Source organism: Paramisgurnus dabryanus, chromosome 2 (genome assembly GCF_030506205.2).
Source record: "Paramisgurnus dabryanus chromosome 2, PD_genome_1.1, whole genome shotgun sequence".
Lineage (NCBI taxonomy): Eukaryota > Metazoa > Chordata > Actinopteri > Cypriniformes > Cobitidae > Paramisgurnus > Paramisgurnus dabryanus.
Genome location: NC_133338.1, coordinates 52,251,973 through 52,265,649, shown reverse-complemented (window position 1 = coordinate 52,265,649; position 13,677 = coordinate 52,251,973).

The following is a 13,677-nucleotide window of genomic DNA, read 5'->3' as shown; positions in this document are numbered from 1 at the left end:
TTCATTTGTGTTTATTAATCACTGTCAATATATTTTAAACAGAGTATATATTTAAATCCTTCCCATGACCGTTTGAACAGTTAACACAATGCTCTACAAGTTAAGCTATAGTAACAAATTTCACCACTTTATGTAATGCATTAACATTTAAAGGACAAGTTCGGTATTTTACACTTAAAGCACTGTTTTCAGATTGTTTATGATGAAATAGAACGGTTTTGACTGAAATGTCGACATATGCGGCTGCCCTGAGAATTTTCGCGTGATTGTGTTTCACCTCACACCTCTACAATGGGTTTAATGGTGCACTGGAACAATCCTTCCTAAAATGCATTAAACTTTTGTTTACAAAACGTGAAACTCACCGAGTGGTCAGGGGTGTTCACTGATATGCTCACACAAAAATCGCTGCAAAATACGCATTCCAACAGGTTTTATCGTACTTTTTACCAACTCCATTGACTAGTATTAGATGTCCTGTGAGGTACGGTATTACTCCGCGCCGGGAACTTTGTTTCTATTCTTGCAATTGGCAAAGGCGGATTAGCGCCACCACCTGGGCTGGAGTGTCTATTATTCAAGCTCTAAGCGGAAGAATGTACGGGTGTGAGGCGTTTGGAAAAATAGGTCCACAAGTTAACAACGAATGCTAAAACAGCTGTTGAAAAGCATCTTTTGCAGGGATTTTTGTGTGAGCATATCAGTGAACACCCCTGACCACTCGGTGAGTTTCACGTCTTTGTAAACGAAAGTTTAATGCATTTTAGGAAGGATTGTTCCAGTGCAACATTAAACCCATTGTAGAGGTGTGAGATGAAACACAAACACGCGAAAATTCTCAGGGCAGCCGCATATGTCATAAACAATCTGAAAACAGGGCTTTAAGTCTAAAATACCGAACTTGTCCTTTAAGGCGGAGTGCACAATGTTTGAAAGCCAATGTTGATATTTGAAATCACCTAAACAAACACGCCCCTACCCCAATATAGAATCTGGACCTTCTTTTGATAGACCCGCCCCACACATACTCAAACCCGGCAAGGATGTTGGTTAGTAGACACGGCCCTTACTGCTGATTGGCTACAAGTGTGTTTTGGTAATCGGCCCGACTTCCTTTACCAAAGCGTTTTCAAACATTGTGCACTCTGCCTTTAATATATTTTGGAAGTAATTCAATCGTGAGGTTTCTCTGCATTTCACATTAGGTGCTTGCAGCTGTGTGATCGTCTGAAACTTCTCCAACATGAATGACAGCGGTGCAGCTTCTCTCCAGTATACAATCACTTGTGTTTTATCAGCGTCAAAGACTCAACAAAACTTTTTTTAGGAGTTTTCTTCAGAATGGACAGACAGCAGATGATATTTGAGACCTTGCCCATGTGTGTAACTCTTACCACACAGATGGCACGAGTAAGGCTTCTCACCTGTATGAATTCGTATGTGAGACAGAAGATGTGCACGTTGTTTAAAACTCTTGTCACACTGAGGGCACCTGAAAGGTTTCTCTCCAGTATGAATTCGAATGTGATCCTGCAGATGGGCTTTTGTTGTGAAACTCTTCCCACATTGAGGACAGGTGTGAGGCCCATCATCACTGTGAATCCTCACGTGACTATTAAGGTGTCCTCTTTGTGTAAAACTCTTTCCACATTGAGGGCAAGATAAAGGCTTGTGGTTAGTTTGACTTCTTTTATGTTTTTTCAGGGATTCTTTAGATTTGAAAGTCTTTTCACACAGAGGGCAAATGTGTAACTTTCCTCCAGCGTGAGTTTTTAAGTGAGCATCAAGACTTTTTTTAAATGAAAAACCCTTACTACACTGAGGGCAGGTGAAGGGGCTCTCGCCAGTGTGAATCATTAAATGTACCTTAAGGTGCCATTGATATCTGTAAGTCTTTTCACATTGAGGGCAGCTGTAGGGCCTTTCAGTAGTGTGAGTCTTTATGTGAGCATTAAGATTTTTTTTCTGTTTAAAACATTTATCACACTGAGGGCATGCAAAGGTCCTCTCATCAGTGTGACTTACTTTATGTTCCTTAAGATGCTCTTCATCATTCATTAAGATAAGAGACAAACCTCTTTGTTGATAAGTATGTTGAGGTGTTATTGTGAATGATTCAGGATCAGTCTCCTCTTTAACACACTCCATCATTACAACAGTGGATCAGAATAGTAGAGTAGTTGAATGTGTTGTGACAGCAGCTGCTTGTTTGACTTCTTCACAGTATTTATAGATGAACTGGTGTGATAGTGACTTTACTGAAGATTGTGTCATTTAAGATTGTTTCTTCAGCATCTACCTGTGAAGATATACAAATAACCAAAGTTATAATTTAACAATCATACAAATGGCGCTGAAGGCACTGTCCAAAGTGAGATGGACATCAGAGATGCAAAAAGCAGTCCACAGTATTAATACTAATTCTTTTATGCCCGTCATTGTTATGTTTGATTCTTGTGAAGTCACATCGCATGATCTCCGTGTACTTAGTCGAGATTCACGTTGTTTGTGAATGGAATCTGATGGTATGTGGAGCACTTTCATGACAACACATCGCACTCTACACACACTATAGAGGGTATGCACGTGACGTCACCTTGGGCGAAAGTGACTGCGGTTACGCCCAGTGAGGGGCAAAAAGTCAGAGCGACATCATTAGTATGAAATCTAAAATGAGGGAAGCTGTTGTCTGATTGACTGTGCAGACAGATTCAACAAGAATTTGTAGCTATCGTTTGGTAGTATTAGGCAAGACAAACATATATGTCGGCAAAAAAGATGTCTGGTCACATGCCAAGATCCCCAGACTAATGGTTGTTTGGCAAATTGTTAGGGTCGCTGTCAAGGCCAACTAAATTCAATTTAAGATGATAATTGTCAGTTATACTGCCGCTTTCTATTAAACCCAGGCATTTTGTTCAATGTTTCGACACTTATTCTTTCCTAAGGGGGCGTGTTCATGTGTTAAGAGTGATGTCGATGCATAACCTCTATAGCAGGTATTAGTGTTGTAGTTCTCGAGACCGGTCTCAAGACCACTTTTTAAAGGGATAGTTCGGCCAAAAATGATATTAAACCCATGATTTACTCACCCCCAAGCTGTCCGAGTTGCATATGTCCATCGTTTTTCAGACAAACACATTTTCGGATATTTTAGAAAATGTTTTAGATCTTTCAGTTGATTAAATGTAATGTTACGGGGTCCACACATAGTCCACGACCTTCAAGTCCAAAAAAGTGCGTCCATCCTTCACAAATTAAACCCAAACGGCTCCAGGATGATAAACAAAGGTCTTCTGAGGGTAATCCATGTGGTGTTGTTGTAGAAATATCCATATTTAAAACTTTTTTAACGAAAATAAATACCTTCCGGTAGCGCCACCATCTTAGTCGCGTCCGCATTCAGGAGAGAGTATTAGCGTAGTGTATGCACTTTTCTTAGTGACGTATGACAAATTCGGAGGGCGGGGGCACAGAGCAGCAGCAGAGTAGCCTCCGTAGGCTGCGTAAGCTCTCATCCTGAATGCGGACGCGACTAAGATGGCGGCGCTACCGGAAGGTATTTATTTTCGTTAATAAAGTTTTAAATATGGATATTTCTACAACAACACCGCGCGGATTACCCTCAGAAGACCTTTGTTTATCATCCTGGAGCCGTTTGGATTTATTTTGTGAAGGATGGACGCACTTTTTTTGGACTTGAAGGTCGTGGACTATGGGTGGACCCAGTAACAATACATTTAATCAACTGAAAGATCTAAAACATTTTATAAAATATCCGAAAATGTGTTTGTCTGAAAAACGATGGACATATGCAACTCGGACAGCTTGGGGGTGAGTAAATCATGGGTTTAATATCATTTTTGGCCGAACTATACCTTTAAAGGTCTTGGTCTCGTCTTGGAATCGACCGTTTTTTTACTCGATCTCGTCTCGGTCTCAGACAAAGAGGACTTAGAATTTATCTCAAGACCGGTCAAGACCACAACTGATGGCACATCACAAATTTATTTGTTATCATTAATTTTAAGCAGTTTATTCAGGTTTGGCATATGATGTTGGCATTGTGTTAAGTGTAGGTTGACTACAACACTAGCAGTAATCTCTAACTGTGCGTTCACACCGCCACCGTCGAAACATAAATAAAAGCTCTGGCTGCCGTCAACGACGTTATAGAAAAAGTGTAGTGAACGCTCTTGCACTCGAATGCATTATCTAGAATCCTCTCAGGTGGAGGTTTCCGCCTTCCGATTGGTTAAGGGCAAACTTTTCTGCCTTCTGATTGATTGCTGCCGAACCGCATCATAGCTCATTACCATAAAGTTGAGCTGATTTTGGAGACCCCTGTACTATAGGAACAAAAGTGTTATATCATAGATTTTTTTGTTATCATGTTTGTGGTCTCTCACATAAAAAACTGATAAGATTTTTTTTACTTTTAGTGTGGCCTAGGCTTTAACTTGGTTTTCACAGATAGGGTTGCACAATCTTTTAAACCAATTGCAAGTTGTCTTTACAGTTTTCCATTTGTCAGCATTAAAATTTGGAGAGTAAAAATGCAAATCATTTACAATCCTGTTTACATAAACATACAATATCTGATCATTTTTAACTAGAAAAACAAAGTACATTTGTTACTGTATTGTCTATGTTTTTACAAGTTATGACCCTGATCAATTTTACTAACAACAGCAAATATCCATCTGCTATGTTAAATAACTGTATGACAAAGAGGAGCATGAAAATTCCTTAAAATTAATGTAAAGCTCACCAACAGATTTATAAAACTTGCATACCTGAATGGCTTAAAAAGTGAAGTAAATCTCTTTCAGTATTTTAGAAATACAATAAAGTATAACTACTTCAAATAACACTGTAATATTATTAAAAATTGTTTAAATAATATTTAAGTTGCTGGAGTAACTTTGATTAAAAGATCAAGACATATTTATATAGTTTTATTCACCTCAATCTTCTCTCCATTCACCGACAGACGAGAACCGCGCGCACTCCTTATGACGTCACTGCACGACCGGCTCCAAGAAGCAACATAAAAGTCCCTCTTTAATTTGTGTTCCAATTAGTGAAATGCAAGGAAATAAATGAACTATCATCTTCTACACCAAAGGAAATACACAAAACATGTTTTTTGTAGGTAAAATAAATTTATTTAAGGTTAAATATCCCACATATGTCAAACGATTACAATTTAGAATCAATTAAAAAGTGAATGACACTGCATTACAGTTAAAGATTAAGTAACAAAATAAAGAATTAACACTTAATGCAAACTATATCACAAAAACACTGACTGTTTACTTGCTCCATTCATCAGTAATCATCAGTGCAGACTAATGTATAAACAAATAACTCATAAGAGTCAGGGCACACATGTATAGATAAAATTAACTGGAGAAGTCTCCTAATCTAGTTAAGTGCTCCAGAGCAGCTGTATAAAACCCAGAGTATATTATTTCAGTTTTGCTTGTACACTATACAAAGTTAAAAGTACGCCACAAAAATAATGTGCACAAACACAGGCGGTCAACTCATTTTTTATGCATTAGACATTTATGTCTAAAGTGCCAAAAATAAACATTTTATACGAAGCTATGCTTACAAGTTGAAATTCACTAAAGGGGGACTGAGTAGGGAAATGTTTTTGAAATGTCTTCATTATTCAGGTCTTACAGTCTGTACTACATCTAACATGGGCAGTTCTGGCTTATAAGGAAATAATGACAGAAATTTTCAAGTTTGAGGGAACAAGTACTTTAATAATCTCACTTCAGTCACAAAAATGTTTAGTTCAGTTAAGTTAATAGATGGAGATATAGATTGTTGTTACCATTAATTAAATTACCTCTAATCGTAAGAAATCTTTCGGTTCCAATTTCAGTTCTGGTTCAATTCCGATTCCATTATAATAAAAGAAATTTGAAAAATAATGCACTATAATAAAAACAATTTCATTTGTGTTTATAAAACACTGTCAATATATTTTAAACAGAGTATTTAAATTCACATCAACTTAAATTCAACATCAAATTTTATATTCACTATTACAACTTAGCAAAACATTTTTTTCACGTTACACTTTGCCTCACTGTTAAACCTTAAAAATGAATCCCCACTTTTGACTTTCTTTTAGACATGTTTAACACGAATTATACAAACCGTACATCATTAGTGCTAGTGTTATCTGTGATACGCTGCATTAATTTGGTTGTGGGACTGTAAACAGTGTCTTAATTAATATTCATGAGGTAAGAGATGGCTATTTAAAGTAACCCCTCCCAGTGCTTTGCCGGTGCAGTATACAGTCATTTGTGTTTTATCAGCGTCAAAGACTCAATAAAACTCTTTACACAATGTGACACTTTTAGGGGTTTTCTTTAGAATGGGCAGACAGCAGATGATATTTGAGACCTTGTGCATGTGTGTAAGGCTTACCACACAGATGACACGAGTAAGGCTTCTCACCTGTATGAAGTCTTATGTGACCCTGAAGATGTACACGTTGTTTAAAACTCTTGTCACACTGAGGGCACTTGAAAGGTTTCTCTCCAGTGTGAACTCGAATGTGATCCTGCAGATGGGTTTTTGATGTGAAACTCCTCCCACAATGAGGACAGGTGTGAGGCCCATCATCACTGTGAATCCTCATGTGACAATTAAGGTGTCCTTTTTGTGTAAAACTCTTTCCACATTGAGGGCAAGAGAAAGGATTGTGGTCAGTGTGACTTATTTTATGTTGTTTCAGGGACTCTTTAGATTTGTAAGTCTTTTCACACACATGGCAGATGTATGTCTTTTCTCCAGTGTGAGTTTTTAAGTGAGCATCAAGACTTCTTTTAAATGAAAAACCCTTATCACACTGAGGGCAGGTGAAGGGCCTCCCATCGGTGTGAGTCTTTATGTGAGCATTAAGATTTCTTTTCTGTTTATAACATTTATCACACTGAGGGCATGCAAAGGTCCTCTCATCCGTGTGACTTACTTTATGTTCCTTAAGATGCTCTTTCTCAGTCATTGAGATTATACACAAACCTCTTTGTTGTTCAGTGTGTTGAGGTGTTATTGTGAATGATTCAGGATCAGTCTCCTCTTTAACACACTCCATCATTACAACAGTGGATCAGAATAGTAGAGTAGTTGAATGTGTTGTGACAGCAGCTGCTTGTTTGACTTCTTCACAGTATTTATAGATGAACTGGTGTGATAGTGACTTTACTGAAGATTGTTTTTTCAGCATCTACCTGTGAAGATATACAAATGGCCAAAGATATAATTTAACAATTTAATCAATACGGCAAGACATCAGTCATTGTTTGTGTTATCACCGACTGAATCTGTTCTAAAGCACTCCAGTCGCAAAAAAAAAGAGGAGCATGAATATTCCTTAAAATTAATGTAAAGCTCACCAACACATTTATAAAACGTACATACCTGAATAGCTTAAAAAATGAAGTAAATCTCTTTCCTTGTCTAACTTATGTCCTAGTGGAACAACGTTCAGCAGCTACTTTAGAAATACGATAAATTATAATTACCTCAAGTATCACTGTAATATTATTAAACATTGTTTAAATAATATTTAGGTTTCAGGAGCACCTTTGATTTAAAGATCAAGCCACATTTATATGGTTTTATTCACCTCAATCTTCTCTCCCTCCACTGACAGACGAGAGCCGCGCGCACTCTTTATGACGTCACTGCACGACCGGCTCCAAAAAGCAATATAAAAGTCCCTTTCTTTAATTTGTGTTCCAATTAGTGAAATGCAAGGAAATAAATGAACTATCACCATCTACACCAAAGGAAATACACAAACATGTTTTTTGTAAGTAAAATAAATATATTTAAGGTTAAATATCCCACATTTGTCAAACGATTACAATTTAGAATCAATATGGAAGTAAATGACACTGCATTACAGTTAAAGTTTAAGTAACAAAATAAAGAATTTACACTTGATGCAAAATATATCACAAAAAACACTTGATCTCATTCACTAAGCATGCGTACGCAAATTTGTTCGTAAAATCTGCGTGGGGACGTTTTAACTTACAAATCATGTTCAATAAAAACTTTCATACTAAAATTTATTTTAAATGTATGCAAAAAAGGCTAAGAACAACTTAGACCACACGTACCCAATAATCATGAACAAGGAAAAATATATATATAACACAGATATATATTATAGGGTTCTTTTTCCATGTTCATGATTATTGCGCACGTGTGGTGAAAAATCTTCTTATATTTTTCTTAAATTGCTAGTCCGGGTTTGGTTGAAGGCTATAGTTTGTCAGGTTAGAACAAGTATGTCTCACTCAAATTATAATTCAAATCGTTGACTTTATTAAATGTGCATAGATCTTCAGCTGATCTCCTTTCCCGTTATAATTCGCTCTCCGACACTTCGCGGACTCTAGCAGAAAGCTTAGGAACAGTCCCTTTCGCACTGAAATGGACTGTTCCAAATTTGCGGTCAAAACTTTTTTTATGCATAAGAAATTTAACATTATGTCTAAGTGCCAACAATAAACAGTACAGAAAGCTATGCTTACAAGTTGAAATTCACTAAAGAGGGACTGAGTGGGGAAATGTTTTTGAAATGTAGTACAGACTGTAAGACCTGAATAATGAAGACATCTAACATGGGCAGTGCTGGTTTATAAGTGAATTTAAGTACTTTATCTCACTTCAGTCACAAAAATGTTTAGTTCAGTTAAGTTAATGGATGGAGATATAGATTGTTGTTACCATTTATTAAATGACCTCTAATCATAAGAAATCTTTTTGTTCCAATTCCGGTTCAAATTCCGATTCCATTATAATAAAAGAAATATGAAAAATAATGCACAATACTTAAAAGTATTTATTAAGTTTATTAATCACTGTCAAAACAGAGTATTTAAATTCATATCAACATCAAATTTTACATTCAGTATTACAACTTAGCAGATTAAATTTTTTCCACGTTACACTTTGCCTTATTGTTTTACCTTTGGAAATGAATCCTCACTTTTGACTTTCTTTTAGACATGTTAAACCCGAATTATACAAACTGTACCTCAGCAGCGCTAGTGTTATCTGTGGAAACTGCATTAATTTGGTTGTGGGACTGTAAACTGTGGCTTAACTTAATTAATATTCATGAGGTAAGAGATGGCTATTTAAAGTAACCCCTCCCAGTGCTTTGCCCGTGCATCCCATCAGAACCACTTTTACAACCAAAATATATTCTGCACGGTTCCGGTTGCTTTTAAAAAACAGAACTGGTTCTGAATAAGAACACTTCATGTAATGCATTAAAATTAATATATTTTGGAGTAATTCAATCGTGAGGTTTCTCTGCATTTCACATTAGGTGCTTGCAGCTGTGTGATCGTCTGAAACTTCTCCAACATGAATGACAGCGGTGCAGCTTCTCTCCAGTATACAGTCACTTGGGTTTGAGCACTTTTAGTTTTTTTTTTCAGAATGGACAGCAAGCAGATGATATTTGAGACCTTGTATCTGTGTGTAAGGCTTATTACATACATGGCACGAGTAAGGCTTCTCACCTGTATGAAGTCTTATGTGAGATAGAAGATGTACACGTTGTTTAAAACTCTTGTCACACTGAGGGCACTTGAAAGGTTTCTCTCCAGTGTGAACGCGAATGTGATCCTGCAGATGGGCTTTTGATGTGAAACTCCTCCCACAATGAGGACAGTTGTGAGGTCCATCACCACTGTGAATCCTCATGTGACTATTAAAGTGTCCTCTTTGTGTAAAACTCTTCCCACATTGAGGGCAAGATAACGGCTTGTGGTCAGTGTGACTTCTATGTTCTTTAAGGGACTCTTTAGATTTGTAAGTCTTTTTACACAGATGGCAGATGTTTGTCTTTTCTCCAGTGTGAGTTTTTAAGTGAACATAAAGACTTTTTTTAAATGAAAAACGCTTATCACACTGAGGGCAGATATAGGGCCTCTCACAAGTGTGTCTCACTAAATGTTCCGTAAGGTGCCAACGATATCTGTAAGTCTTTTCACATTGAGGGCAGCTGTAGGGCCTTTCAGTAGAGTGAGTCTTAATGTGAATATTAAGATTTTGTTTCCGTTTAAAACATTTATCACACTGAGGGCAGGCAAAGGTCCTCTCATCAGTGTGACTTGCTGTATGTTTCGTAATATGCTCTTTCTCAGTCATTGAGATTATACACAAACCTCTTTGTTGTTGAGTATGTTGAGGTGTTATTGTGAATGATTCAGGATCAGTCTCCTCTTTAACACACTCCATCATTACAACAGTGGATCAGAATAGTAGAGTAGTTGAGTGTGTTGTGACAGCAGCTGCTTGTTTGACTTCTTCACAGTATTTATAGATGAACTGATGTGATAGTGACTTCACTGAAGATTGTGTTATTTAAAATTGTTTCTTCAGCATCTACCTGTGAAGATAAACAAATGATCAAAGTTATAATTTAACAATTCAATCAATACGGCAAGCCACCAGTCATTGTTTGCGTTATCAGCGACTTATTGTCTTTACAGTTTTCCATTTGTCAGCATAAAAATGTGGACAGTACAAATGCAAATCATTTACAATCCTGTTAACATACAATATCTGATCATTTTTAACTGGAAAAACTAAGTACATTTGTAACTGTATTGTCCATGTTTTACAAGTTATGACCCTGATCAATTTTCACTGTTTAAATAAGAGGAGCATAAATATCCCTTAAAATTAATGTAAAGCTCACCAACACATTTATAAAACGTACATACCTGAATGAATGGCTTAAAAAATGAAGTAAATCTCTTTCCTTGTCTAACTTATTGACAAGGAAAGAGTCCTAGTGAAACAACGTTCATCAGCTACTTTAGAAATACAATAAAGTGTATAATTACTTCAAGTATCACTGTAATATTATTTAACATTGTTTTAATGATATTAAGGCTTCTGGAGCACATTTGATTAAAATATCAAGCCATATTTATATAGTTTTATTCACCTCAATCTTCTCTCCCTCCACCGAGAGACAAGAGCCGCGCACTCCTTATGACGTCACTGCACGGCAGTCTTCAAGAAGCAATATAAAAGTCCCTTTTATTTGTGTTCCAATTATTGAAATGCAAGAAAATAAATTAACTATCACCATCTACACCAAAGGAAATACACAAAACATGTTTATTTGTAGGTAAAAAAAATATATTTAAGGTTAAATATCCCACATTTGTCAAACGATTACAATTTAGAATCAATTTAGAAGTGAATGACACTGCATTACAGTTAAAGTTTAAGTAACAAAATAAAGAATTAACACTTAATGCAAAATATATCACAAAAAACACTTGGTCTCATTCACTAAGCATGCGTACGCACAGATTTGATTGCAAAATGTGCGTACAGACGTTTTAACTTGCAAATCATGATTCAACAAAAACTTTCGTACTAAAATTTATTTTAAATGTATGCAAAAAATATATAACACAGATATTATAGAGTTATTTTTTCCTTTTTAATGATTATTGCGCACGTGTGGTCTAAGTTGTTCTTACATTTTTGCATAGATGTAAAAAAAAATTGTATGAAAGTTCTTGTTGAATCATGCGTCCGAACGCACATTTTACGAACAAATTGCTGCATACGCATGCTAAGAGAATGATGAGACCCACTGACTGTTTACTGCATCAGTAATCATCAGGAGCAGTGCAGACTAATGTATGAACAAATAACACAGAACCAGGTTCTCGGTTCCTAACCCTACCCATAACCTTTTGAACTGTTAACACAATGCTCTACAAGTTGAGCAATAGTAACAAATTTCACCACTTTATGTAATGCATTAAAATTTATATATTTTGGAGTAATTCAATCATAAAGTTTCTCCGCATTTCAAATCATGTGCTTCCAGCTGTGTGATCGTTTGAAACTTCTCCAACGTGAATGACAGCGGTGCAGCTTCTCTCCAGTATACAGTCACTTGTGTTTGATCAGCGTCACAGACTTAATAAAACTCTTTACACAAAGTGAACACTTTCAGGGGTTTTATACAGAATGGACAGACAGATGATAATGGAGACCTTGTGGCTGTGTGTAACTCTTATCACACAGATGGCACGAGTAAGGCTTCTCACCTGTATGAAGTAGTATGTGAGACAGAAGATGTGCACGTTGTTTAAAACTCTTGTCACACTGAGTGCACTTAAAAGGTTTCTCTCCAGTATGAATTCGTATGTGATACTCAAGATGTCCTCGTTGTTTAAAACTCTTGTCACACTGAGGGCACCTGTAAGGTTTCTCTCCAGTGTGAACGCGTATGTGACTGTCTAAATGTGCTTTTATTATGAAACTCTTTCCACAATGAGGACAGGTGTAAGGCTTATCACTACTGTGACACCTCATGTGAACATTAAGGGCTCCCATTTTTGTAAAACTCTTTTCACATTGAGAGCAAGTGAAAAGCTTGTGGTCAATGTGATTTGTTTTATGTTCTTTCAGGGACTCTTTACATTTGTATGTGCTTTCTCCAGGGTGAGTCTTTAAGTGAACATTAAGTTTTCCTTTAAATGAAAAACCCTTTTGACAGTGAGGGCAGGTGAAAGGCCTCTCACCAGTATGACTTACTAAATGTTCCTTAAGGTGTCCTTTAAATCTGTAAGTCTTTCCACATTGAGGGCAGCTGTAGGGCCTTTCAGTAGTGTGAGTCTTAATGTGAGCATTAAGATTTTTTTTCTGTTTAAAACATTTATCACACTCAGGGCAGTCAAAGGTCGTCTCATCAGTGTGACTTATTGTATGTTCCTTAAGATGCTCTTTATCAGTCATTAAGATAAGAGACAAACCTCTTTGTTGATAAGTATGTTGAGGTGTTATTGTGAATGATTCAGGATCAGTCTCCTCTTTAACACACTCCATCATTACAACAGTGGATCAGAATAGTAGAGTAGTTGAATGTGTTGTGACAGCAGCTGCTTGTTTGACTTCTTCACAGTATTTATAGATGAACTGGTGTGATAGAGACTTCATTGAAGATTGTATCATTTAAGATTGTTTCTTCAGCATCTACAGGATCAGACCTGTGAAGATAAACAAATGACCAAAGTTACAATTTAACAATTCAATCAATACGGCAAGACACAAGTCATTCTTTGTTGCGCCGCAGTCATGGCGCAGCAGGCACAGTCCAAATTGAGATAGACATCAGAGATGTAAAAAGCAGCCCACAGTGTTAATACTAATTCTATTATGCCTGTCATTGTTATGTTTGTTTCCTGTGAAGTCACATCGCAAGATCTCCCAGCTAAGAGAAACGTAGCCGGACACACTTCATAGGCAGTAAAATTGAATTTGGTTTAAAATATAAACAGAGCGCGTCTTTGTGAAAAATAATCCTATATTTAAAAACAATACTAATTTCTAACTAGAAATGCAATTAAAAAGTGTAAAAAGTGAAAATATATCTTTAATTACACTAAATTTATGCTCCAGACACTTCCTTGGCTGCAGTTTTATTTTTTTGAACTCGACCAATCACATTCCCCGTGCACACGGACGCATAAAATTGTGGGACAGGACATGAAAATTGCTTTTTGCGGCAGCTTTCCAAGAAAGGAAAGCATCAAGACATGTCTTATTTCAAAATATTAACAATTATAAAGTTGACTATTATTCTTAGTT